The sequence below is a fragment of the Schistocerca cancellata genome, chromosome 1 (genome assembly GCF_023864275.1).
Source record: "Schistocerca cancellata isolate TAMUIC-IGC-003103 chromosome 1, iqSchCanc2.1, whole genome shotgun sequence".
In the NCBI taxonomy this organism is placed as follows: Eukaryota; Metazoa; Arthropoda; class Insecta; order Orthoptera; family Acrididae; genus Schistocerca; species Schistocerca cancellata.
This window is the reverse complement of record NC_064626.1, coordinates 644,607,852-644,634,242: the sequence shown is the minus strand read 5'-3', so window position 1 is coordinate 644,634,242 and position 26,391 is coordinate 644,607,852. Positions and strand designations below refer to the sequence as shown.

The window sequence follows — 26,391 nt, the reverse complement described above, 5'->3', positions numbered from 1 at the left end:
GAATACAAGCAGTAGAGATTCTCAGAGTGCGGGGTGGACATTACCTTGCTGAAATGTAAGTTGGTTGGTTGGTTGTTTTGGGGAAGGAGACCAGACAGCGTGGTCATCGGTCTCGTCGGATTAGGGAAGGATGGGGAAGGAAGTCGGCCGTGCCCTTTCAGAGGAACCATCCCGGCATTTGCCTGGAGTGATTAAGGAAAATCACGGAAAACCTAAATCAGGATGGCCGGACCCGGGATTGAACCGTCGTCCTCCCGAATGCGAGTCCAGTGTCTAACCACTGCGCTACCTCGCTCGGTGAAATGTAAGTCCAGGATGGCTTGCCGTGAACGGCAACAAAACGGGGCGTAGAAAGTCGTCGACGAACCGTTGTGCTGTGAGGGAGCCGCGGATGACAACCAAAGGGGTCCTGCTATGAGAAGAAATGGCAGCTCAGACCATCACTTCAGGTTGTCGGGTTAGATTCAAAATGGTTCAAATGGCTCTGAGCACTATGGGACTTAACATCTGAGGTCATCAGACCCCTAGAACTTAGAACTACTTAAACCTAACTAACCTAAGGACGTCACACACATCCATGCCCGAGGTAGGATTCGAACCCGCGACCGTAGCGGTCGCGCGGTGCCAGACTTAAGGCCGGTTCCCACTAGGGCTGCCGCGCGTCAAAACCGCGCGTCAGCGGCGTGGTTGCCATGGAAACGGCGTCAGCGGCAAGGCGCGGCGAGCTCTGCGTCGCGGTTTGCCCATGTCGAACCGCTTCCGCTGCCGCGTGACGCGCTCCAGGTGCGCGCCGCCAATCATAGAACGCGCTGAGCGTGACGTCAGGTACGGCACCCCGGGCCTCACGAACTTCCGCCGAAGCGCGGCGGCAGCTATGAAAAACATATCATCCGATTCCAAGGAAACTATTCGGTAGAAAAATTTGATTCTTGGGCATGTTATAGCCTGATATCTTCTCTCGATAAAGGACCGAATTTCTTTTCGTTATTCGTCGTGGTTACTTGCTGTATCGCATTTACGTAAACCTTTACACGAAATTTTAATGAGTGTGCAGAGGTGAAAACGCATTGCGTGGACTTTGCGTACAGTTCATTTTAGGTTATACATTATTGCGTATGAAATTTAGTCAACATATCGAAATTGTTTTTAAAGCTGAGAGCAGATCGATAGCTATCACCGTTCTCGAGATATTGACTGATATGTCGGCGGACGGGCTGTGCTGTGACCGCAGGCGGCTCGCTCGCGACGCGACCGATACTTCGTCCTGCTCGTCGTAAACCATGTGGTTGTATCAACCGCAAATTCCGTAAACGTTTCAAGAAATCGAAACGTGTTTTTTTGCAAACGATAACTTGTGAAAAGTCATGTATTTCGTCGCATGATAAATATCCTAAATCTGTTTATCTACCGTGATATGAAAGTAACTACAGTTTTTCAGAAGGGATAGATGAATTTTTTTAAACGGCATTAATAGCATGTCGAATGAGAAGTTAAACCGAAACTAATTTGCTGGTATGTCATAAGATGTAATTTACTAAATATGTAGAGCTATTGATTATTTGCTTTCTTTTTTCTTTATCCAGTGTACTTTACTGATTCAAGGCATCTTCGGTGGAATCTAGAATGATTCAGTTTTGTTTTGATATGTGATACTTACTTATAAAACAGTTCACATCTTTTTTTACGTGAACGACTGACTACTTACAGTGAATCGAGTTTTTGGCGGACGTTTCCCCTCACCTGGTCACATGCTGGAGGTTGAACTAAAACTTAGATTATGGAACATAAGCACATTTTCATGTTCGCTCTTTTTTCTTCTGTCACTCTAGCAGTATATGTTTTACTGAAAACTCTGATTTGAAGTCGTAACTACAGTGTGTTCGCCTCATGTCCCTTCCTGTCTGGTTTGTTTATGTACATGTTGCCAAACTGCAGAATTATATGCTGAAATCTAAAGTTTGTTTATTTTTGTTCTCCTTATATCTGTATGTGTGTGTGGCTAGCCGGTGATAGTTATAGAAAGTTGAAAGTGAATCCAGTAGTTGTCAGACAGTGGTTGAAAGGTTTGGTGTTCAGCTGATTTCAGTTTCGGTTTAAATGTTTTGTGGAGGAGTGCATGGAAGAGTAAATTCACTGCTTACATTAATAGATAAAATAGTAGAATAGTATTTCAACAGATGATTATCATCAGAATGGTATCACCCAACCCCTTTGTCCTCACTCTTTGACGCCCCATAATACGTCTTGTCAACTAACCCCTATTGTGGTCAAAGTTGTGCCGTAATTTCCTCTTCCTCCTCTATTTAATTCCGTACCTCTTCTTTAGTCACACGATCCTCGTATCTAATGTTCAGCATTCTTATGAATCACCACGTTTTGAAAGCGTCTATGGTCTTTTTGACAGAACTGTTCATCATCCACGTTTCACTTACATACAAGGCTGCACTCCACACAAATACCTTTGTAAAATCGTATCCAACCATTAGAATTTATATTCGGCGTGAACAAATTTTCTTTTTCAGCACGCGTTTCTTGCTATTGACAGTCTTCCGTCAGGTTTGCGTCTGCACCAGGAAATGCCTTACAATTTAAAATCTGGTTTCGAAAACTGTTCCAAATATATATTATTCTTTCGTGATTCTTAAGCAAGGTGCTGGCGATGATTAAATTATGCTCTGTGCGAAATTCTATCAGGTGGCTTCCACTTTCATCCCTTCCACCTAGCCTTTGTGTTCTTACTGTTTCGTGTACCTGCTACTGTATCACATTTTAAATTTTTATCTCACTTAACTATCAGAATAATTTCTTTTGTCGTACATTGTTTCAATGTGTTAGGAGATAGTGAACAATCGTGAACGGTAGTCGTGAAATCTGTTCATGGTGAAATGAGAAAACATGAATAATGAAATATGTGAAAGAGTACATTGTACAGAAAATGAAAAATTGGTATGTCTTCACCCAACTTCGTCTTTCCTTCATGTAGGTGTAAGATATAGTTAATCAAACGCAGCGCGCGTTTCAGTGGGTCCTGCCCCGTACCTCAGTGGCTGTCCGTCATTGGCTACAGCTAACGCCTGCCGCTTCCAGATGGGAACGCCAATTCCGCGAGCCGCCGCGTCAACGCGGAAAACGCTTACCGCTGCCGTTGCCGCACGCCGCGCTGCCGCGCTCTAGTGGGAACCGGCCTTTAAGCGCCTAGAACCGCTCGCTACACTGGCCGACTGTGTCGATTAGATGGAGGACAACTTCTTCGCTGGTCACTGGGGCTCACTTCAAAGCTAAAGACAATTATACTCCAGTCGGATTCCAGACTGAAGGCAAGTCGCATAAGAGGAGCACCAGAAATTTTAATTCCGGTGGCGCGAATCGAACCTGGGCATCCCGCTTGTGTGCGAAGTACGCTAGCCTCATCTTTTTCTGACTTTCCTTTTTAACGTCTCCAACAGCTCTCCTCCTGACAATCTCCAGTTAAACACCTTTTTGGCAAGCTTCATGAGCTAAAACGAAAATTGTCGCCGTTTCTAGAGATACAGATTGCCATTTCTGGAGACGCCCCGGGCGTGGCTCTCATACCAACCTGACTGTCGCCCGCCATATGGCCCGACAACCACGCGATGGTCTGGAATGCGTTTTCCTAGCAGGACTCCTTTGTTGTCATCCGCGGCATCTTAGCAGCACAGCGGTACGTCGACGATTTTCTACGCTCCGCTTCGTTGCCCTTCATGGCGAGCCATCCTGGACTTACATTTCAGCGAGATAACGCCCGCACTGCTTGTCTTCGTGCTCGCCGAACCCTACCTCGAGCAGCAACGTCGCCGAGTCTCATCCCAACTGAGAACGTTTGGAGCAGGGCACTCCATCCAACTGGTGGTTTTGACAATATAACACGCCAATTGGACATAATTTGGCACGATATCCCTCAGGAGGACGTACAATAACTGCCAAGCCGAATAACTGTTTGCTTAGAGGCCAGAGGTGGACAAAAGCGTTTTAATATCCCCAATTTGTGAAGCTCGTTCTCTTTAACAACTCATCAACTTTTTATGAAACTGGAATCATTTATTTTTTCTGCAGGCGTTTCAGCTAACATAACTGTATGTTTGTTTATGAGCCTGTATTTGGCAGCACTAGAATGTCGAAATAGCGATATTTAATGTGGCGTCTGTGCTCCGTGCAGCTTTTTGAAGTCATTGTTGTCGATTGACCGTTCTAGCAGCTACCAACGCGATCAATCAGTAAGAAAGATTTCAGAAAGCACCGATGCCATATTAAATATCGTGATTTCCGCAAATCTACAGCTGCCGAACCCAGCCTAGTGAACAAACGTACACTTACGTTTAACGAAAGAGGAATACTACCCCATGCATCCACGTACTGATTCAAATGGTTCAAATGGCTCTGAGTACTATGCGACTTAACTTCTGAGGTCATCAGTCGCCTAGAACTTAGAACTAATTAAACCTAACTAACCTAACGACATCACACACATCCATGCTCGAGGCAGGATTCGAACCTGCGACCGTAGCAGTCGCTCGGCTTCAGACTGTAGCGCCTAGAACCGCACGGCCACTCCAGCCGGCCCACGTACTGAGATTCTGTCATTAAAGAAGCTTTTGAAATCATAACATGTAACAATACCTACACCTTGAGTAGCGCGTGGAAGCGGACACTTGATGCTGAGAAGCAACAGGAAATCAGCTGAATCATCCACCATCTACCGAAATCAGAATCTCTACCAATGTTCTTAAGTCACAGACACCAACATAATCTCTGGTAGCATACGGATGTTCCCTACTTCTATGACGTCTCCATTTCAGAATTTGCCCAACTAAAGTACCTAACGGTCTATCGAGGTATCTCCTGACGATGACGGCAGAAGTCGTCGAAATCTCGACACTTACAACTCCATGAAGCATTTATTCAAGACTGTCTCCGCGAAAAATTACTTTCTCAGTTATTCGAGCTACCTATCTAATCTTCAGTACTATTCCGTAACATCACATTTCAAAATCTCAAAATCTATTATTCTTTTGTTTACATTGTTTATTGTCGATATTCCACTTCCATACAAGATCACACTCCAGGTAAAGACTTTCTGTCACTTAAATTTATATTCAATGTTAGTAAATTTCTCTTTTGCTGAAGAGCTTTTCTTGTTACTGCCAGACTGCATTTTACATCCTCTGTATTTCAGCCAGTAACTTTGCTGCCCAAACAGTAAAACTAGTCTGTTAGTTCCTGAGTCTCGTTTCCTAATTTAATTCACTTCCAATCATCAGATTACCATTGTTTGTTGATGTGCGTTATACTCTTTACGAGACACTATTCATTTCCAAGCCCACTGTATCGTACTTCATACTCTATTCTGTTTTTTTCATGCCCTTCGTCTCATAATTGGCGTCCGTTTTTTTTTACCTTTTTTTTATTCATTACTCCCGATTTTCAAAGAGTGTATTACAGTCAGCCAGTCACCATCCACTACACTACACTGACATGACATTCAAATGCTTTCATTATTCATTGCCATGACACGTTTCGAACATTCAGAGACCTCCTTCGGAGTCCCCCAGCTCACTCATAAGCGTATATGAGCATATTGTGCTCCATTCGGTGTTTCAGATGAAACGTTTGTAACTGTGTGCACTAGTGGGACACTATTACGAGAGGTTTTTCGTCCTTTCATTTAAGCGTTACAATCTTGCAGTTTCTATATTACACTGAGACTTTTTCTGTACAATTACCTCAGTATAAAACGTCTTTCAGTGCATTCCGTTGTTCATAGCCCCAACCATTATTTTCATTTTTTTATTTCATTATTTAACATTTTTATGTACTCCACTCAAAAGCCGCCAAATGTATTACTATGTTTCAACTAATTTCGACAATTTATGTCATAATCTGACAAACTTATAAAACCTGTGGAGCACAACCTTCATCATTTTATTCTTTGAATTTATTTTATTTTGCAGGGCACTATGACACAAAATCACGTACAAGAAACGGTCAGGAATGTCGTTGCATGGTTATAAATGAGCTGCAACCATCCGAATATGATCTATAAGAAGTCTAAACCGATGTTGACAAAGAACAATAAATCATTTCCGTATTTAGTTATTACTAATTGTTCCGGTTATCAAACTACGGAACTGTAGTCACTCTGAGCATATCACCTACTGGCAAAATAGTTTATTTTGTTTCGTTTTCCTTACTTTGTTCTTCGATTTCCTTAGATATTTCCTTATCAATCATGTCAATTTTAGAGCGCGCTCATAAATAGTTCCTGAAATTTCTTATGGATCCATTACTGTACTTCGGTGCCAGAGAGAGATTTCTCTGTTCAGAGAGGACGGCGGCTAAACACCAGCTGAATCTGAGCACAGAAGTCGTTCACTATCACTAAAATAACTGCTGCATCAACCACGACACTGGGCTGCCGTCAACAACCAGAAATGTGCGAGAAACTACGTTGAGGCTCATTTCCTCTCTTCACTGAAGGATCACGCAGCAGGCGGAGCAAGTTAGCGGGATAATGTATTCGTGATTAGCAAGAAGCAGATTTCAAACCCCGTCTTAGGTTTCCCGATGTTTTCATAAATCATCTGAGGCGAAAGCGACGATGGTCCCTACGACAAAACCACGGCAGTTGTTTTTCATCACTGTCCATGTCGAGGCAGCAGTACGCTTCTAATGAAATCGACGACAACGGAGCTTTAATCCTTTCTAAAATCATGCGCTCACTAATATAAAGAAAAACTGTCGAATAATAACTCCTGCTTTCATTTATTCCGTGTTACGGTATGCTGAAAGAATCTGGTGGAGCGCGTGTATGGACAATAACGATTTCTGCATGGTTTTTGTCGCTCGTATTTGTGAAAAGGGTACAGAGGTTGTAGAATTTTGTTTGTGCTTCTGCAACGAGAATGGCTGTAACTGTGGACAAGATGAGGGAAGAGGATATCTCTCCGCCACGTATATCGTTCATACACGTTGTCTCTGTCACTATGCGTAGTGAGCGTGAGGAATGTGGAATAGGAAGTACACTTAAAACACAAGAGAAGAAGACACATTTCCTGCTAGTCTGTATGAGATTACGATCGTTTAGTTTCCATGACGTGGTATTCATCCATAAGAATTTGTTAGTGCAGATGTACTGTCAAGGGCGGACGACCGATTTTAAAATTATCTCACCGAGCTCAAAGCGTAGAACAGGTTTCACGATAGCTGGTATAATAGTTCATAGCTTCTCGGTATATTTTCATGCGTGTTGTGTACTATTAAATTCTGCTGCAGATGAAAAGAAGCATAAGACGTTACAGAATCCACAAATTATTATTAAGCAATCGAAAATACCTGTAACCTCATCTTAAAAATATAAGCAACTGCAAGAAAATCGTAAACAAAAATCAATTTGTAATTCAAATTGTAAAAGTAACAACTCACTTCTATATCGATGAGTGGCGTAACTTTAGTACAGTGTCACGGTGGAAGGTAAATGAAAATCCACAGACGTCGAATCCAGGTATTTTTCACACACGGCTGACGTCCGCCTCCTCTGCTGAACTGGAACAGAAAGTAAACGCATTTTGTAGTCGCTCAGCAGTGTAAACTATTACATTCGGTAACCACTACCTATAAATGTAACAAACTATTGTTGGTATAACATAAATTCAGTTGTGATTAAATCATTAAGCGCTCTTTTGTGCGTGTGCGTGTGCGTGTGTGTGTGTGTGTGTGTGTGTGTCTTTGATCGCTACGAAAAACAAAACCTACTGTAAATGACAACTATTTATTTTTGTCTTTCAGCTCGAGTGCGCTATTTAGCCACCAACAATTACACTACTTAGATTTCAACATATTTTTGAAATATATATAAGTGAACATATTACTATGTTACTTTAAAATAACTACAAAATATTTCTTCACCAGAAAAAGAAGGAAAATTTCTAAAAGACGAAGTAACAATGAAATTTTTCTCTACAAGAAATGTTTACAAAAGTTTTGAAGCTACTACTCTTTGAGATACACACAATTTTTTAATCAATCACTAAAAATGGGGCTACATCTTCTGTATAGTTCTGTGGTCAAATTTTAAAACTCCTAACTAAAATAAATCTTATCAGACAGATAGTAACAGCATTCTGATCCTTTAATAAAAGACCAGTACTGTTTGTAAGGAGCGCTGCCCCACGCTTTCTCAATTCTGCAAGGAATTTTCCTCCATGTTACTTGAATCTCCAACAAACGATGCTGCAGTATGACCATAAATGGTCTTACAACACGAGTGCCTGAATTTCTTAATTGAAAGCGATACGAATAAGACTGAAATCCCATCCCAGTGACTGTAGAGATAGCTCTACGATGTAATTACACGTTACGAAACCAAGGTGAGGTTGAATGCAAGCATAATAGCTTTCTCTAGTTACGTTTGGTATTTCCCATTCCTCTTCCCAGCGGGACCCGGCTATAAATGACAACTACTTTGTCCTTTAATTACGTCGTCGTAGTAACTGATGAACTATTCACACGGACGTTTATTACCCACACTTCATGCTATAGACCACTAACTCAGTGTAATCGGACTAATTAATCATCGTGACGGAAGTCTGCAAGTAGTTGAACGCAATTGATGGCCTCTGTTTACAAGTTTCAATTACAGTTCCCTGAAGCGAGGGAACGTCGTAAAAGTGACATCAAAACGCGCTGATGGTGTCGGGCCGACACGCCTCTGAAACGCAAACAGAAATAGGACGTCCAAGTGGTCTGACAACTCAGGCAATAACTCTCCCAGGGTCTGCCGCGTTGCGAGAAATCACATCGTAGCGTAGCCATCTCTTATGACTTTAATGTTAAAGTTCGACCCTTCAGATCTGAGAGATTTCCTTAGCTATACGCTAGTCAAATAGCGGTTTTCGAATTTCATCTTCGTAAGTCGTTCATACATTTCAGAAATACCTATTTTGGCGACAAATATTCTGCTCTCTTGTGACATTCCTTCTGAAGATACGTCAATTCAGAAGACAAAAGCCCTGGTTTCTCGTAATAGAGAGGAATCTAATCCGGTGAGCCTATTTCAAGCTTTCTACGATTTTCTGTGATCATTCTAAAAATATATGCAAATATTTTCTTTTACATTGCCGTTCTTCCATTCTTCTCGTATCTTAGTTTACCATATGGTCTGGCTCTCGAGAGGATATAGAGCTATTATAAGATGAAAAAAAAGCAACGAATTTGGTATTTTCCGTAATGTGTAATTAAGTACTGATGAAAGCTCGTGAAACATCTTTCACGGTGACGTAAATTTTTAGAGCGTTGTAGATGAACTGTTTCGCAAATACAAATACTTCTATATCCATACTTTGCAAACCACTGTCAAGTACCCGGAAGAGGGTACTCTCCTTTGTAAAACGTGCGGAACGTTGACTGTACGATCGTCAAAATGTGTGATGGCGGTTGTTGTCACATTGGTCTGTTGCAGCTGTTGCACACAATGTCCCATTTATCTTGACAATCCCAAATAATTTTTTCCCCGAAGCAAAATATATATATCAAGTAAATGTTGCTTAGCTACCAGAGGGACATTAAGCAGCAAGACTTCCTTTCTTGTAAATCACTTTTAAACAGCAGCCTATAGTTTTTACTTTCTAATCCACTTCCTCTCCTCAGTACCTGTTCAAAAATATGGGGCACAGGGTATCATATTTGTAAACATAAAGTTTTAACCCTCTAGTACCACTGGGGTCAATATGACCCCTTAAGCACGTTGGAAATATATATCTACCTTATTTATGGGTTCTTTCGTTACTTCTTGGTAGAAGGATTCCATATTTAAGGTTGAATAACAAGCAGAACAAAACAGTGTACTTGTTATTCAATCTTATATGTATCTGCCTTGCTTTCAAAACTATTATTTTCAAAATATATGACTTTATCCCTCTGAGTCAATTGTATCCAATTATATTTCGTTCATTTTCATATTTACAACACATTAAAATTTATTCAGGTTCTTTTTCGATAATTATTATTGGGTTCAATCGAAATTTCTCTTTGATTCTTGAACGATATAATATGAACATAGAATCATTACTGTTGCACTGAAAATGTTAGTTCATTATGATATTACTAATATGTGAAGTGTAAGTTATTTGGGGTCTATGTGACCCCAGTGGTACTTTGTGAGACAAAAAAAAAAAAAAAAAAAAAAATCCTGGCAGTAGGAAGGTTAAAGACATAACACAAAACTGAATTTCTCTTTCCTGTAATAAAACACACAGTGCAGGTGTTTCAAGTAACATAATTCGATTTCTTGCTGGCTTGCTGGAGTTGACAGCGGAAAAAGAAAACGAAAATTGAAACTTACATTGTCCACAGATGGCAGCATTTTTACCTTTCCTTCGTTGCTGTGCATTGCACCCATTTAAAACTTCATTCGAAGACCGTTGACTGAATGACCGGTGTACATTTTACGAGTATTTGTCGAACACAATATTACTGCACCTGGGAACGAGGGGGATACGGTCCGCTGATCGTGAGTCAACGTGTAATCGGGGTTGACAGTACTCGTACAGCCACAACTGACCTGACTGCACTAACAGTGCCATGAGTTTTCCTTAGTCAGCACTGTATCTGTTTACCGTAACGTCACCGCGTGCTTCCGATAAAGCCCAAGTGTTATAATATTGCAGTTGAGTAGCACTTGTGTTTACTGTCAACTTCAGCAAACAGACTAGTCATGTTACCTGCGATGTGTGTTAGTACTGGAGAGTCAGAGTCAGTTTTGTTTTGCGTTTTTAACTCTTAACCTGCGTTGCGGACTCTCTGGGACAGCAGGAAAGTATGAAGTTGTAGGAACTTTCGTATTTGTCGATCAGGGAGCATGTCCTGTCCCGTACCTTGCTACAGTGCGGATACACGTCGCGTACTTAGGCGACTGCAGTCTTTCATCACGACGAGCATTGTACACAACGAACTTACAGTCACGGGACTCTGCGACACAGTTAATGTAATGTTTTCAGATTCGTGATTATGTCTCCGAACCCACAAAAAGTTAACACTATACATCCTAACTTCGAGGAACCTTGTAGTAAGATAGATAGATGAATGTGATGCTCACTGTTCAGATCAAAATGGCGATCCCGAGAGCAACATTACTATCGAAAATTCTATTCCAAGTGATCACGAAACAGCAAGTGAACTTTTCGGGGATACATCTGATGAAGATGAGATGCAGGTTACTGAAAGTGAATACGGAAAGTGTTCAATGGATTGTAAATCTACTACACTCCTAAATACTACCTCTTTTTACATGCGTGTTTGGAACGTTGTCAATGTCTTACAGTTTTCCTGTAGAAGTAAATATATCTTCTTTTCTTATACTTTAGATCTTAGTAAATGTGTATTCATATATGCCTGACATTATAAAGTTCAGGGGCGATCTCGATTAATGTAGAAACAGAAGTACATCTTCAAAGATTCAAGAAGATCAAGCATTTATTGTGATAAGCCGTGTCAGCAAACTACGTTGCCACCATCAGATCTGTAAAGCATAGATCAACATATTCAAGCACCCTGGGATCAGATTAAAGAGATGTAATGCAATTTTAAATAAAGATAGAATATAACATCTGTTGTGCAGTACATTTCACTGAATCTTGATCAAATGCATATTATACCGTCTCATATCACAGACTGAACATGAGAACAACAGTATATCAGCAAATCAAGCATAAATTATTACGTAAAACAGAGTGAAGACTGAGATTGTTAGGTAAACATCATAGACGTTACAACCAGAAATCAGTTGGCACTGTGGTAGTAATTACAAACAAGAGTACGTCGTGTCATATAAAGGCAAACGAGCATCGAAGAAGATTACACTGCTGACGTACAATAAATAAAGAATCCAATTCAGAGTACGTTACACTTTTTTTATTATAATTAATACTATATAAAAGTTGAAACCATCTTAGAAAACATAACAGAAATAATTGTACCTTCAATATATTGTTTAATACACAAGTAGTGAAGCCTGTAATGTGGGATGTTCGTATTATAAAAACATATGCAATAAAAAATACATGTCATAATGTTAAGGCAGCATAAAGCCTCGATAATCACTATTGTTCGGTATCTCGGTGAAGTTAAGCAACCATAAAGGAACCACTAAAGTGAACATCCAGTGTTTCACTCATAACTACCACACACACACGTCATTACAAGTATGGTAACCATACAACGAAATCACTTAGCTGGCTTTATACAAATCGTAAATAGATTAAGGAAAGGCAAACCTACGTTTCTAGCATTTGTAGACTTAGAGAAAGCTTCTGACAATGATGACTGGAATACTATCTTTCAAATTCTGAAGGTGGCAGGGGTAAAATACAGGGAGCGAAAGGCTATTTACAATTTGTACAGAAACCAGATGGCAGTTATAACAATCGAGGGATATGAAAGGGAAGCAGTGGTTGAGAAGGTAGAGAGACAGGGTTGTAGCCTCTCCCAGATGTTAATCAATCTGTATACTGAGCAAGCAGTAGAGGAAACAAAAGAAAAATTTGGAGTAGGAGTTAAAATCCACGGAGAAGAAATAAAAACTTTGAGGTTCGCCGATGACATTGTAATGACATTGACAGCAAAGGACCTGGAAGAGCAGTTGAACGGAATGGACAGTGTCTTGAAAGGAGGGTATAAGATGAACATCAACAAAAGCAAAACGAGAATAATGGAATGTAGTCGAATTAAATCGGGTGATGCTGCGGGGATTAGGAAATGAGACGCTTAAAGTAGTAAATGAGTATTGCTATTTGGGGAGCAAAATAACTGATGAGAGAGGATATAAGATGTAGACTGGCAATGGCAAGGAAAGCGTTTCTGAAGAAGAGAAATTTGTTAACATCGAGTATAGATTTAAGTGTCAGGAAGTCGTTTCTGAAAGTATTTGTATGTAGTGTAGCCATGTATGGAAGTGAAACAAGGACGATAAATAGTTTAGACAAGAAGAGAATAGAAGCTTTCGAAATGTGGTGCTACAGAAGATTAGATGGGTAGATCACGTAACTAATGAGGAGATATTGAATGGAATTGGAGAGAAGAGAAATTTGTGGCACAGCTTGACTAGAAGAAGAGATCGGTTGGTATGACATGTTCTGAGGCATGAAGGGATCGTCAATTTAGTATTGGAGGGCAGCGTGGAGGGTCAAAATCGTAGAGGGAGACTAAGAGATGAATACACTAAACAGATTCAGAAGGATGTAGGTTGCAGTAGGTACTGGGGGAGATGAAGAAGCTTGCACAGGATAGAGTAGCATGGAGAGCTGCATCAAACGATTCTCTGGACTGAAGAGCACAACAACAACAACAACAACATACAAATCGTGCAGCTCGACGTTTAGGTACTAGCACACCAAGATCCTGAGTACGAAGCGTCTAGCTCCAACTACCATTTCGCGTTCAAACTCCCGTCGTGCGGCCACAATCACGTCTGAGACCTTTTCACACGAATCACCCGTGTACGAAGAACAGCCGCCAATGCATTGCTCTTTTATACCTTGTGTAGCGATACTACCGCCATCTGCAATTTCTATATCGCTATCCCGTGACTTCCGTCTCCTCAGTGTGTTAGCCTGTCCAGTAGTCACGAGTAGCAGATGGATGTCTCACACGGAGAAACGCAATGGAGAAGGAGAGAAACCGATTAGTGAGTCGAAATGCGGCTGTAACGTAGGTGAAGACGCAGTGCCCGTGGCAGCGGCGCGCGCTGATGGAGACGTCCTTGAGGTCGGGCTGCGCAGTAGCGACGGTGCCGCCGTCTGGCCCTGGTGGCGGGCCGCGTTTTGGCAGCCCGGGGGCCGCGGCGCCGCCTCCGCCCACGCGGCCGCACTGCAGGCAGGCAGCTACGGCTGGTGCCCGGGGTCTGCGGTACAGTGCGTGGCGGGCCTCGCGTAAACAGATCGAGGCACCCGTCCATGTCTTACCACAATCATTAACTTATTTAGCAACGCAGCTACTCTTAACTGTACATTTCCAAGTGGTTTCATAAGCCGTAATTTTCCATGAAGAATGGGCCTTCATGGTTGGTAAGCTTCATTATTCCAAAGATCATATAAGGGTTGGATTGTTTGAGGAAGGAGACCAGAGAGCAAGGTCATCGGTCTCATCGGATTAGGGAAGGGCGACTAAGGAAGGCGGCCGTGCCCTTTCAAAGCAACCATCCTGGCATTTGCCTGGAGCGATTTAGGGAAATCACGGAAAACCTAAATCAAGATGGCCGGACGCGGGATTCAACCGTCGTCCTCCCGAATGCGAGTCCAGCGTCTAACCACTACGCCACCTCGCTCGGTCCAAAGATCATATAAGGAATTTCAACAATGCGCAGGGTATAGTTCTCACAAGCTGCGACATCGTCGCGAAAAAACACAGTGACCCGTATATGTAATAAGATGGTCATTAAAGACCAAAACCGGTAATATTGAAACCAGATCTGATGATGGTCATTAAAGACCGAAACCGGTAATCTGTTAAACAGAAAAGATTGTGACCTTAGACGTAAATTAAAGGAAACTTATTAGGCTATAGTTCTTTTTTGACTGCTGTCTGAATTGTTCAATGTGTCTAGTGCCGTTACTAAACATTTTTATTTGAAGGGTTGGTCTGCCGCACAAATCGGAACACAACTGAATTAAGTTCACGCGGACTCTGCAACATTTTTCAAGACTATTTACTTTTTGATTAAGGAATTTATACGCGGTCGGACAAGCACCGAAGACGAAGCCGTCCAGTTCGGGTCACCACAAAGGGAATCATCGACAGATTCCATGAAGCGTTAATGCAAGACCGCGGAGATTGCTGAGACCATAAGCATCTCAACGGGGCGAGTGAATATTATCCCACACGGAGAATTGCCTAGAAAGAAGCTGTGTGCGAGGTGGCTGCCGCGATTGCTCTGTCAGCAAAAGGCAAATTCCGCACAACATTCCAGCACAATGTCTGGCGGTGTTTAATCGCAATCCGCAAGGTTGTTTGCGCCTACTTGTCTCTGTGATGAAACCTGGATCCACGATCACACAACAGAGTCAAAACCGGCAGACAACACAATGGACAAATGTTGGTGAAGGTGCAGTGAAGAATGCGAAAGTCATTTTGCCAGCTGGTAAGGTGATGGAATTCACAAGGAATAATGCTCTTAGATTACTTGGAAAACGGCAGAACCGTAACTAGTCCCTATTGTACTTCATTGTTGGATCGTTGGAAACATACGGTGGGTGAAAAAAAGACCAACGTTGGCACGCAACAAGTGCTCTTTCATGAGGATAATGGACTACACGTCAGCCATAACACTGACCAAAGTGCATGAATTGGGCTTTAAAATGGTTCCTAAACACCCTGTTCGTTAGATTCTAATGCAAAAAGAGACAGCCAGAGTCGCAACTAAAATGGATGTTAATGCAGTCGGTGACCAGTTTCGGGCTATGTTTATTCTCAAATCAACCAATGTTTGCCAAGTAAAATATCCGCCCAAAAAAACAGCAAATAAAGTGGATAAATATGTTTTTGGTCCCATTTTATTTATTGCTATTTTGTTATACGGCCATTTTACTTGGCAAACATTGGTTAGTTTGAGAATAGGCGTAGCTTAGTTTGGCGTAGGCGTAGCCCGAAACCTGTCACCGACTAAATGAACATCCATTTTAGTTGCAACTCACGCTGTCTCTTTTTGAATCACAATCTAAAATGACTTGCTGACTCAATACATCCAGCACGCTGGATTTATGCTACTCATTATACTTATCCTCTAGTGACTTCTTCCTATGTCAGAAATTGAAACTCTGATTTGCTGGAAAGAAATTTTCATCAAATCAGGAAGCCGCGCGGGGTACCGACGTGATCTGAGGCACCTTGCCGTGGTTCGCGCGGCTCCCCCCAGTTCGAGACTTCCCTCGGGCATCGGTGTGTGTGTTGTCCTTAGCTTAAGTTAGTTTAAGTTAGATTAAGTGGTGCGTAAGCCTAGGGACGGATGACCTCAGCAGTTTGGTCTCATAGGAACTTACCACAATTTCCAAATTTCAAATGAGGAAACGATAGTGGTCAACTTGTATTTTCCAGAGTTTGACAGAACCTGTTTTTCAGATGGAATGAAAAAGCTGGAAGATCGTAGGACCAAGTGTTTACCCCTCAAAGGTGACTATGTCGAGAAGTAAGGTGAGTTGTTAACGACACAACTCTTTTTTTTTCTTTTTTTTACGAGAGTTATCAAACCACTCCCGTACCATACCCTCGTATATTTCACATTTGCATTAGGGTACAAAACAGAGCTTTTTGTACTTAATTCGGTATGGAACGTACCATTGGAGACCTAATGATTGTAATTAACTAATGCGTAGCTTATAAATTATGACTTCGTTTGAATAAAATGTGGAGGAGTACACTTCGCGATGGTTTAGCAACAATGTTATATTTCCCCTTCAGTGTTCTAGCGTTAAACAGTATTACCCGTGAAAGTGAAGAGAAGTCCTGATCATTTGACAGCTCCGTCGTGTTGAAAGACTGGACACAGGAAGGTCTGGAGGTAACAGCGCACACTCGAGTATTCATTCACGTGGAGCACTGTCTGTTTACAAACGTTCTGCACACTCCTCGCACACTATCCTTTTAACAACATTAATTCACAGTGTCATGTCTACGAATAAAACCTCATCGTTCATTCTTTTCACAAAAATCTAATACAGCTTGCCATTTTATGGGTTCCGTAAATCAGTGGGTGAAAAAGGAACCCTTGTAGGATTACTTTGTTGTTAGTCTGTGTCCGTCTGTTAAGACCCCTTTCTCTCAGTAACGGATAGAGTATCAAATTGAAATTTATCTCAAATATTAAGGTCTATGGTCCCTTGGCGGTGTAAAAACTTTAAGCTTCCGAGCTGATGGAATCAAAAGACAAGGCCATTTATGTCACATAATACATCTATAATTATACATAATTGAGTTTCTACGGTGGCCTCAGTACCCTGCTAATACTTGTCCACTTTTTAAATTAGGCCGTCTCCTTCGCACATGACGACTTGTTTATTTTGGAGCCTTTTAAAATGAACTCCCATACACACAATAAAATTTCGCAAAATTTCCTCACTAATCTTAACTTTCAGTTCTATTCAACTAAAGGTGTGAAGTCTGCACAAAGCAGATGTTTCTCTGTATCGCTTATAATAAACGGAACTTGTTGCATGACAATACATTTATCCATATTGTCTTGGGATGTTTATTACGTTCGCTTTGCGTTTTCTTTGGTTCTAGATACTTTAATCCCACTCCGCTCTGTACCGTGCCCTCCCTCCGTACTTTGTATGCCATCCCCCAACGTCAGTTTTAATATTTTGCTTGCATGTTCCGTCTGTTATTTCTTCAGCAGTGTCACTCCTTCACCTACTCATCGTCAATACATGTCATGACGCTGCCAGCGAGCGTGCTCGACTGACCGCGATCGCATTTCTTATTTGCACTGCCAAGTAACAAAGTGCACTATTTTGAACTGGAACATTTGGCTGTACTTAACGTGGCGACTGGATCTATGGTTCGCTTTGTCGACTAACAGGCACTAGCAGTGCAGTATTGAAACTCTGCTCTTTTCGTTTTCCTTTATGGATGTGTCTCTGTGGATCACTGTCAGCTACCAGTCGAAAGATTTGGAGTTCAGTGCTCAGCCGGCGCAATTACTTTGCCACATCTATTCTTTAGCATCTGGCAATGAATTGTTAATGTGAAATGCCCACTCTCACCGCAGTCCCCATGTAACTGGCTTGACAAGTCACTTACAAGGTGTGAGAGAAGAGAAATCAAAAAGTAAAGTTCTGCCTAGTAAAAACAATACGGTGTTCAGCTCAACCTTTGGACATGAGTCATCTTTACCTTAGTATCGTGAGGCTTTCTAGACAGTATTTATCGGATGATTAATGGGCTTCATTTTGTAGCCATACACGCTGGTTGTCGTAATTGATGGTATAGGGCAGTAAGCGTAATGAGTATAAGGTATATTTACTTACCAGTTTCGTAATCCACTGAGGAAAATAGTACCCACCCATTGGACTCCTAACTTAGGTAAAGCCCCATATTCTCGTTAGGAGACAAAGAGCAGTTAATTATCACATGCGACAAGTTATATACATATAGTGTTCATACCAATGATAAATTTTGCGTGATAGTCCATTACTTTAAGTTTGCATGAGGGAGTTGCATTAATAAACGGAATCACATTTTCAGCCGCGGGACATTGACGTTAGGTATACCATACAGGTTCTTACTGTAGCATTATGGTTTCAACCATGAGCATAACGTGTGAAGGAATTATTCTATATTATATTTTGCGATGAATAAAGTATCTACGTAGTTTGCCTCTTAATGTTGATGGACTTTCAGATTATGAAAGGGAGGCCGACAATGTGTTTGAATTTTGTGTGTGGTATTTTTGAGGCTATGACATACTGCAAGTTGCCACTATTGGCATAGGTGCTGCTTAGTTATCTGTACTGCATAGCAGTGTAATTTATCATCGGTCGACCGGTCTGTAGCTTCAAAAGTTGTGGTCCTTTGTGTACGTAATACGACCTGCGGTGTTTTCTTTTTAATGTAAGGAATGTATGCACTCTAAAGTGCCTGAATATATTTGTATTATGTGTTGTGTCTGTACCTCAGAATCATTCAGCTACTTTTTTGCTGGGTTTTGTGCAACCCACAACGGTTTCCAAAACCAAGCACAAACTTATCATATTCTCTCGCTCGCTACATGTAAACTACTAGTCCTACAGAAAAAAATGAACAGGACCTTAATGAAGTTAAATTTTGTACTGGGATACATTTCCGCTGGAGGCCACGGTTTCAGAGTTATTCAAGAAAAACGCATTTACAACTCACTTTTGTACGTTTTTCTCGGATAATTCGAAAATGTATCACATTACAAAATATAAATGCACTACATTTTTACAAAAAGATTCTGTTCATTTTTTCTTTATGACCAATAGCTTATGCATAGCGAGCGAGAGAATACGAAAATCTCGCACGTTTGGTTCTCGAAGGCATTGCGGGTTGCATAAAACCCAGCTGAATCACCATGCATATAAACATGTGTTAGAGCCACCTGTGACGTAAGTAAAGGAGAAGTACCAGATTTAACGATACTCAGAATCTGTGTCAACACAGACAGGTTTGTATAGAACGGTTTTCCATTTATTCAAGTACAATATTTGCAGTCAGGAATATCTACAGCCAGGTATGATTCTAGTCAGATTCGCCCTATTGTTTTTACCCGCATGAGAATCTGCATGACTCAGTTGTTTTGCTTTCAAAATTCATATGTAATTACTATTTAATTTACCGTATCGTTCACTTTTACGTAAGAAAACGAATGTAAAGTTTGAAATACATCCAAATCATGTAATAAAACAAGAAATTCTGCGAAGGTATTAAAGCTGGTGTAGCTTACTAAGTCGCCTGAAGTCATCCTAAATTCCACAGTTGTAGTTCGCTACACCCCCCATAACCGCATTTTCATGTCACCGACGACAGAACGAAAAATGAAAGTGTCCCACTATGTAAATAATTAATTCATTTTTACTTCCTTCATAAGCGGCATGGTAAGGCTTTTTCGACAGTATTTCATACACACCACATGGCGGTTAACACGTTGCCCACAACGACCACAGAGTTTTGTCGTAAACAGCAAAATGCCTTAAAAGCAGAAGTCTTCATATTCTGTAAAGTAAAAAGCAAGCTGCGCTTGTGGTGGAGGAACTGGCTTTCCCTGGAAGAACGCCACAACTACCATACAGTTCCACCAAGAATAAGTTTCCAGTCTCTTGTGTAAAGCCTGTCCTTGATCGTCTCTTGCGTTAGTTGTGTTTTAGTTACTGATACCTATTTTTCCTGTAGTATTCACGCATTTAGAGAAAAATAAACAGATTCCAGGCACGAGTGTGCATTGCGGCGCCACTGATTTAAAAGACGCACTGCGGAAGGATCGGTATAGCCTTGTAAAACAGCCTGTTGGGTCTCCTTGTGACGTAACGGGTAGAGATAACGAGGACTTGCCTGCACATTCTTGAGTTTACAGACATTAAAAGATGTTTACAAGGTGGCTCTTTCTCTAGCAACGTATCATTGCTCGAGACGAAAATGCTCGGAGAAATAATTTTGTGAGAATTACTGCCGTCGGCACTGTTTACTATCGAAAAGACAAACAATGTCTTCAAAGAAATGCACAATAAAGCTGACAATTGTTACGTGCCAGAGTTTACGTGTTGAACACAACGGCGGCATGTTCCGAGCAACTTTTCCAGTCATTTTCATTCCTTACGATGGCGCAAGCTGTTTATGTTGTTTCCGTTGCGTAGTGTTTGTGATAAGAGGGCGGCTGCTACCTCTTAGTGGTCAGACTACGAACTGCAGCTATCGTCGTGTAGTCTGACGAAGTAATGTAACTGGAACATGAATGCATCTTATACGAGTGGTGTTCAATTAGTAATGCAACACATTTTTTCTCGGCCGATTTCGGTTGAAAAAATGAGCAATTTTTTGTGGGACATCATGGAATATTACCGATTCAGCTCCTACAATTTTTGTAGAACTATACGGACTGAAGCGGGACTGTTCCACGACGTTCCAGTATGTGACGGTGCTATACGTAACCTTCAAATTGGCGCCTGTAAGAGAGCTGAGTTTCTTTTGGCGAAAAACCAGAGCATCACAGATATTCATAGGCGCTTGCAGAATGTCTTCGGAGACCTGGCAGTGGACAAAAGACGGTAAGTCTTTGGGCGAGGCATCTGTCACCATCGCAACGAGGTCGCACAAACCCTGTCCAACTCCCGCGAGCCGGCCGGCCGCACGCACTGTGAGTCTTGCAATGTCGGAACGAGCGGACATTCTCGTGCGATGTGATCAACGGATCACAATGAAAAACGATGCTGCTCATTTGTACGCGTCTGTTGATAGTGCTGACACACTCTTGCATCAGTTGGGGTACTCAAAGCTGTGTGTCCTCTGTGTTCCTAGGTGCCTAACAGAAGATCACAAGGAGCAACGAAGGACCATCTGTGCGGAATTGCCTGCGAGTTACGACTCTGCCCGTAACAATTTTTTGTCGAACATCGTCACAGGCGATGAAACATGAGTTCATCACTTCTAACCGGAAACAAAACGGCAGCCAATGGAATGACGCCACACCACCTCTCCTCCGAAGAAAAACTTCAAAGCCGCACCTCAAGCAGCCAAAGTTATGCCGGAAATCTTCTGGGACTCTGAAAGGGTTATTCTGTTTGACTTCCTTCCTCAGGGTGCAACTATCAACTCGTAAATGTATTATGCTACCCTCAGGGAATTGGAGAAACAATTTCAGAGTGTTCGTCGCCACAAAAATGCAAACAGACTTCTCCTACTTCATGACAATGCTAGGCCTCACACACGTCTGCACGCTCGAGAGGAGCTCACAAAACTTCACTGGACTGTTCTTCCTCATCCACCCTACAGCCCTGATCTCGCACCTCCCGACTTCCATCTGTTTGGCTCAATGAAGGACGCACTCCGCGGGAAGCAGGACGTGGGTAATAGGGAGTTCTTGATGCAGCAAGACTCTGACTCCGACATCGAATTGTGGATTGGTACCATGGGGCATACAGATACAGGACTCGCAGTAAGGTGGCGTAAGGCCGTCGCATTGAACGGAGATTATGTTAAAAAGGTGGAGATAATGTGGTGTACTAGAATCCTGAATAAAACTGACCTACTTTCAGAAGAAAAGCGTCGCACTACTTATTGAAGGCCCCTCGTACTTTGGTAGTGGAGTATGCACTGCGCATATGAATATTGCCTAGAAAGAGCCTCTAGGCTGTGGCTACGCCATTTCTCTGGGATTTTCTTCCTTTCGAGAGTGGTCCCACAATTTAGAAAGGTGTGGGAAGGAGGGAGGGGTTGGGGTAGAGGTGTCGACAGTACTGAAATTGTGAGGACGTGTCGTGAGAGGAAGCTGAATAACTCGGTAAGTCCTGTATTGAGGGGATATATTGGAGGGGATACTAACAAGGGAGACTGTAGACAGAACCAACCGATTCGGCTCATATTTGGCAGGTGACATAATAGACTCAAAATTAACGAGATCGATAAATGACTGAGCATTTTTTATCATCATATGTGAGAGCTGCAACCGCGTATTTTGTTGGCAATCGAGGACAAAAACTGTTACGATTCCCACCTATGTACTCATAACATAAATGCTGTTCAACGGAAGTGCTGCTGGAGTAGCTATCAAGAAATGGGGCTGGGGAGAAGAGCACACGTTTTCGATGCCCGAATGTATTCTGCAGTTGTGTCTCAAATGTATTTCCTACCCTATCGAAATAGAGCGTTAATAAGGTGACCAATAAGGAATAATATCAAGGTGGGCAAATAAATTTTTCAAGCGACTTTGATTAATTAAGAATTAAAATGTTAGTCGTGATTGCTTTACAACGGTCTTACACTCTGTTGCATGTTCTCACTTTCCTTCGAACAGCTACATGGATGGCACGTGTCATATAATCATACGAAGCAAATATACTCGTGCCACTAATGAATGTAATGTTCGTGCGACTACACGGTTTGACGGAAAACAGACTTGCTTCACATTTAAAAGTATTTCTTTTTCGGCAGTTGCATCCTACGCAGACGATAACGTTACCTGAGGGGAAAAAAAAAGAAAGAAAAGAACCGTGCTTAAAGCTGATCGTGAATTATGCGACGAATTGTTGCATCTGCGCGGTTGTGCAATTCCCGCTGGCTTTCTAGAAGCACACTGCAATTCTTAAACATTCAAATAAACTTCTGTACTACGCCTCGCTGCATCAAGCATCGCGCGATCGGCTGTCTTGAGTCCCCCGTGACGACTTCGCAGCCATATTAACTTGAAATGTTTTCATACAACGAGGCTTAAAATTTTGATTCTTTACTCGATACGGAAAAAAACGCAAATAAAAAACACTGCAGACACATGTTATCTGCTCCCCAGCTAGATGCTTTGATCACCATGCGCAAGGCGCTTTCGTCGAAGAGCGGATGACTACATTATGGGTACACAAGAGGCACTTGAAAAACATGCGTGTGTCGACCCCATACAAGCATACACGGCGATGGAAAATGTTCACTTTTCAATAGCCCATCGATCCGATCAAACTTGATTCGACTGGAAGTCGTAGACTTAAGGGGTGGTTTTCTAAAAACACGATGGGTGTTGAGCCAAAATATTTTGGAGTCTTTCATTTTAGGTTGTATGCAGGTGACCTGCCAAATACGAGTATAAGCCGAATCGGCTGGCTGTATCGGAGGCATTCGTTTCATTACTGAGGCCATTCAGGCGCTTACGTATTAATTTTAATGTGTTGCATCCTAAGGTGTGTGCATTCTGGGACATCGATTTGTCCAAGGTTAAGTCTAAATATTTCTCTTGGTCTCTCGCAGTTATTTTTGACCCCGATGTGTGATTTCTGCGGCTTCGCAATTTGTGTTGACTGTCACCTTTTATGTCGATGCTTGAAACATATTATGTAAGTTTTTTTGGAGTCATTATGATTTGGGAAATTTTCCAATTTTAATTCATGAAACCATATTTGCAGTTTTTTTGTCCCAACTGCAGTAGTGGGCGGCGAGTGCCACCAATACAATGTCTTTCGTTCCATACCGTTGATTGCCGAATGTCTGCTATACACATACAGGAGGGATGAGATTCACCCCTTGCGGAACTCCCTTTTTTTTGGAGGGATACATGTAAGACGACACAACGTTTAGATGTGCACAGGAACGTCTAATGTCTACGATATTTACAATTAGACTAGGAAAGTTTGGTGTAACACATCTTTTGATTAGTTTATAATACACAAACCTGTCGAATGCAGTTTCTATGCCCAAAAGTACGGCACCTGAGTTCTGCAATGTGAAGCGATTTCAAAATACCACTACAGACTCTTAGGATCGGGTTTAATGTTCCGTTCCTAACAGTCTCTAGTCTCACAAAAGAGCTTGGCATTGCTAAATGCTCGAGTGCCCTATTTCTGGACTCAGAAAGGGAATTCGACAGGGCGTGTTGTAATGGAGAGATACTTCATAAGAGTATGTCCCATATTATAAATCGGAGGGAAACAAAGTCGATGCGAGTGCCATTCCACCGTTGGCGCCAATGCAATCTCTACTCGCAGTGGTCACTGTCACATCTATGTGATCGGTACCTCTGAAATTCAGGAACTTTTCTGAGGGAAGCAATGGTGGTTTCTATTGGAAGCTCGGAATTTCATAGTGAATTAACGCAACAAGGACACAAAGAATAGTTTATAGAATTTCGGCGTACATCACAACTAAATAATACATTTACGCTGAGTATCACACTTAAGACTTCCATTCACGCAAGAACAGCGTTCTCGATCAATGACGAAACAGCGAGAGCACAACGATATGAAGATGAGAAGCTGGCGGCCTGACTGAGATCCTGTGTACGAGGACTGTGCATGCAAGACATCAGTCGAGGTGGTGTGGTGGCAAGACACTGGGCGAGCATCCGGGCGGATGTCGTTTCAAAGCCCCGTCCAGGTTATACAGATTTACGTTTCCCGTGGTTTCCCTAAACTGCTTCCGGCAAATGATACAATAGTACGAAACGCATACTTTTGTAATAATAGTCCGTCACAGGTGCTTTTTTTAATATTTCACTTATTCCCTATCTTTCCTCAGTCCCAGTTTGAGTTCTACGTCTAATTACCTAGTCCTTGTCGGCAAATTTCTTCTTTTTTTTGGAATATGGTGTTTGCAATACGAATAAAAAAATAATGAATCGGATTTCTTAGTAGCTTTTAATTTGAGATGATATGCAATGAAGATTAGCTTACTCGATCTCGGAAAATAACAAAAACTAATCGAATGCGTGGCGTGGCGAACAGGGTGCATTTTTTGAAGTATAATTGTGATGATCAGTATTAACGTTACTGACGAGTTATTCCGAAGAGAAATTAACAATCAGTTTATTTAAACTGCAGGGTTTCATTCCATATTAGATGCACGACTTACGTTAAGAACAAAGTTGAGCAAAACTGCAAATCAGAAAAGAAAGAGCGTCCTACGCCCGCATGTGTACAGAGTAAAGAGGAAGAACACCGATGAAGAGTAAGTGCAGAATGCTGTGAAGTGTTTGCGGAGTGATACAGCTTGAAATCGCAGGGACATCCCCTGCAAGCTTGCAGCGTCATCTATGCACTCTGGTAATCAGCGATAGTATGCGAATTCTTCTAAACAGTGACTCCTGTGCTTTCGCCATCTCATTCAGCAGGCGTCCTAGCCTTCACGATGATGACATCTTTCCTCAAAATGTAATAAACGAAGCGCGATTTACGACGCAGCGTGCGTGAGTACTGTGAAAAGTTTCCGGCCTCGTCGTGAACAGAACAGCACTCGTCAACAAAAGTTGAAGAATTTGTTTGCGCATGCGTAGTAAGACACACATCGAAATTTCTGCCAATTAGGACGCGCAGTTGTTATTGACAGCCTTTTCAGTGAGCTGATGCGCGACTTTCTGCGAAAGTGGCCAAAATCGAGCATCGAGCTATCATTGGATTTTTGTTATTGAAAGATATTATGCCTATCCAAATTAAACACGAGTTTGACACTGTTCACGGGAACTCTGCGCTATCATTTGCCACAGCGAAATTTATGGCGCTGAATTTAAATGTGACCATACAAGCTTTGGTGACGATGAACTTTCGGGACGACCAGAAACTCCTTTCACTGACAGCAACATCGCTGAAGTTCACCAAACAGTGCTAGAGAAACGTCGAATTAAGGTGAGAGAGATAGCACAGGCTATTAGCATATCTAAAGAGAGTGTTTGTCACATTCTGACTGAAAATTTTGGGATGAGAAAGCTGACCACACGCTGTGTGCCACAACTGCTCATTCTGCGCCGTCTCACACCTCAGCGGCGGTCATGGCGAGAACCCACGAACTGCGGTTTCAGCTGCTTGACTGCCATTCTTACTCAACAGATCTTGCCTCAAGCAATGTTTCTTTTTTTTTCCTTAGGCTTAAAACTGAGCTACAAGGACAGAAACATTCGTCGAATGGAAAGGACTTCGCATTCAAAAACAACTATTTCCCAGGGAAAGACTACCTTTTTGGAGTGGCTGAAGAAATGCTAGCATCGCTGGGATCTACAAGGAGACTATGTTAAAAAATTAAAATAAATTTGAAGAAAAAATGTCTAATTTATTCGCTAGATATGAAGCTTTTCAGACCACCCCTCGTGTACTTACCAGCAGGACCGAGACTCGTGATTTAATGTTTCTGCCAGCACGCCTTCTTTCTGAGAGTGGGAAAGGAATTAAGTAACTGGTATTT

At 41.9% G+C, this 26,391-nt stretch overlaps 1 protein-coding gene across 1 annotated transcript in view; it reads right to left on the bottom strand.

Moving 5' to 3' along the window:
• The window catches only part of LOC126183392 (uncharacterized), a 661,091-nt gene that overhangs the window by 320,147 nt on the left and 314,553 nt on the right, over positions 1–26,391 (bottom strand). The window contains exon 4 of the mRNA XM_049925338.1: positions 7,441–7,560. The gene's annotated coding sequence lies outside the window, so the exon portion shown is untranslated. The remainder of the gene's footprint in view (positions 1–7,440; positions 7,561–26,391) is intronic.